This window comes from Lycium ferocissimum, chromosome 9 (genome assembly GCF_029784015.1).
Source record: "Lycium ferocissimum isolate CSIRO_LF1 chromosome 9, AGI_CSIRO_Lferr_CH_V1, whole genome shotgun sequence".
Lineage (NCBI taxonomy): Eukaryota > Viridiplantae > Streptophyta > Magnoliopsida > Solanales > Solanaceae > Lycium > Lycium ferocissimum.
In genome coordinates this window covers 51782058-51785207 of record NC_081350.1, presented here as the reverse complement: position 1 = coordinate 51785207, position 3150 = coordinate 51782058, and the positions used below count along the sequence as shown (strand labels likewise).

General features: G+C 34.1%; 1 pseudogene; it reads left to right on the top strand.

Annotated features, from left to right (window-relative positions):
- Positions 1-668: 668 nt before the first annotated feature.
- Positions 669-2922, top strand: LOC132031234 (premnaspirodiene oxygenase-like; annotated as a pseudogene).
- Positions 2923-3150: the final 228 nt, after the last annotated feature.

The following is a 3150-nucleotide window of genomic DNA, read 5'->3' as shown; positions in this document are numbered from 1 at the left end:
GCAAATATTTTAAATTCTCATACTTTAAGGGTAGTTTTGATTATTTTCCGGTTAGTTGTTTTGTATTGCATATTTTTGGTCAATTACGATAGCTGGTCATTTTCAGTGACTGACTGCATCATTATTGTTTTGTTTGGTCAATGTTCTAACTATAGAAGCCGTAGAACAAAAAAGTCAAATTTAAGAGTGACAATTTTTCAAACTTTTTGAATGGACTTTTTCTAACTAGACCTCACGACCATTATAAGGATATTTAATAGCAGATGTGAAAACAGAAGGGGAAAAAAAAAATTTAATATCCTTTTGGAATAGTGATCAATATATTCAAAAAGCACGAATCACCCACGAGTGTGATGAAATGGCCAATTTTTTGTTATCTTTAATCAGAATTTCTGATTCAATTCTTGAAAATTGGAACCGATTTGAAGCGTTTCACCCTCTTATAGGCCTATACGGTGCGAATCTGAATTAGTTAGAATAGTAAATTCTAATAGAATTCACAAACAACCACTTTTCAGTTCATGTAATTAAAAAATAGCCATTATTATGGAGTTACAATTACTACACATGGAATTTTACGCAAAATTTGAAAGTCCATGACAATATGGCTGAAAGTTGACATTTGAACGCTATTTAATGTAAATTTTGTGTACCAAATGCCTAAAGGAAAAAAAAGAAGCAAAATTCTAACCAGACAGCTTCTAAGTTACAAATTTGGAGACTTTTGTTATTTATAAAATAATGCCCTGTCATTCATCTACGAAAGCTAATGTAGTACTAAACTTTCAAGAACAACCATTAATCCAAGATAAACTTTCTATCATCCTCTTCTTTACAAATGGAGACTAATCAATTTTCTCAGTCCTTCCAAATTCTATTTGCTTTTGCATTACTTGTTCCTGTATTCATCAAACTAGGAATTACTATTATTAGATACAACACCAAAAAATCTACAGCTCCAATTAGGCTCCCTCCTGGGCCATGGAAGCTCCCAATAATCGGAAACATGCACCAATTAGCAGCCGGCGGCCCGTTAACCCACCAGGTCATGACCCAATTAGGAAAAAAATATGGATCCTTAATGCACCTTCAACTCGGAGAAGTGTCTACAATTGTAATTTCCTCAGCAGACACAGCAAAACAGGTATTGGTGAAAATACAATTACAATTGAAAATAAAGTATCTTCATGCTGAGAGGCAGATATCCGCGTCTCAGCCTGAATCTTTATTTATTTGTTGTTTATTTTGTTTTTCAACTATAATTTATTGTATTTTCAACAACAACAGGTGATGAAAACTCAGGACATAAATTTTTCTTCAAGGCCACCACTTCTTGCAATGAAGATTTTCGTGTACGATTACACGAGCGTTGGTTTTGCACCGTATGGCGAGTACTGGAGAAAGATGAAGAAAACTTGTATAGTGAATTTTCTAAGTGCCAAACATGTTCAGTCCTTTCGATCGCTTAGAGAAGAAGAGTTTTCGGGGCTTATAAAATGGTTAGACATACAAGCTGGAATTGGATCCCCTGTTAATTAGACAAAAAAGTTGCATTCAACTTTGTCTAGTCTTGTTGCTAGAGCAGCGTTTGGTAAAAGATTTAAAGATCAAGAAACGTTTATTTCACTTATTGATAAAGGTGGGAAATTGGCAGCAGGATTTAATGTAGCTGATTTTTTCCCTTCGTTTAAGTTGCTTCATGGAATTAGTGGAATACAGGGGAAACTTCAAAGTTTGCATCAAAAAGCAGATAAAATACTTGAGGATTTTATACTTGAACATATTGCAGCAGCAAGCAATGGTGTTGGTACCTCAAATGATCAGAACTTATTGGATGTCCTTTTAAGATTTCAGAAGGAAGAAAATCAAATAACTCATGACAACATTAAAGCAGTTGTCCTGGTAAGTTAAAGAATTTTCATAGTACTAGTGTAATTTAACTTGTTATATCAAGTTGGCTTCTTTTCTAAAATTACTAATTCCATTAGATTTTAAGTAATACCCACCGTGTAAAAATCAGATCATCTTTACCTGTTGTACCACGTAACATATCTTACTTACATGTAGATATCATTTGGATGACTCGATAGTGTAAACCATTTTTTTACACAGACGACATACAAAACCTATATGCATTCCACTAATTATGGGCAATTAGTTACCAGTAGTTGTGTTTTAGAACTTGATAGTGTTAAAATTGTTTTACACTATCAGTGTATAGAAGTCAAATTTATTTTAATTTGAGCAATTTCTTACTTTTGTATGTGTTGTTAGGACATGTTTGGTGCTGGAAGTGAAACATCAGCAACCATCATTGACTGGGCAATGGCTGAGTTGCTGAAGAACCCAAGTGTTTTAAATAAAGCCCAAGAAGAGGTCAGAGATTTGTTCAATGATAAAGGCTGTGTGGATGAGACATACTTTGATAACTTAAAGTACTTAAAATCAGTTATCAAAGAGACACTAAGGTTACACCCACCACTCCCTTTCTTACTTCCAAGAATAAGTAGGGAAAAATGTGAAATCAATGGCTATGAAATACCAGCAAAAACACAAGTGTTTGTGAATGCTTGGGCAATTGGAAGAGATCCGAGATATTGGGAGGAACCAGAGTGCTTTAAACCGGAGAGATTTCTGGATAATTCAATTGATTTTAGTGGAAATAATTTCGAGTACATTCCATTTGGTGCTGGAAGAAGAATATGCCCGGGCATGTCATTTGGTTTAGCAACTCTTGAGCTACCATTAGCACTTCTTCTTTACCATTTTGATTGGAAGCTTCCCGTTGGGAGGAGCCATCAAGACTTGGATATGACTGAGACTTTTGGTTTGTCTGTCACAAGAAAACTTGATTTGTATGCAATTCCTATAGTCTCTAGACCCTTCACCGTTTAATTATAAGGAAATCTCTCTCTCCAACAATTTAAAGAATTTTTACATTACCGGTGCAATTTAACTCCTTGAGGATAGAATTACACTATGGATTTAAGTTATATGCATTCACTGTATATATAATTTTTATACCATCAATTCATTTTAGCCGATTAATATTATATAAATCAACTGAATGTGGATGTCCCTTCCGTAACATCTTAGTTTATTTATGAATGTAGTGAATGAACTAGTTAATATCTTGGAACTTTTGGATGC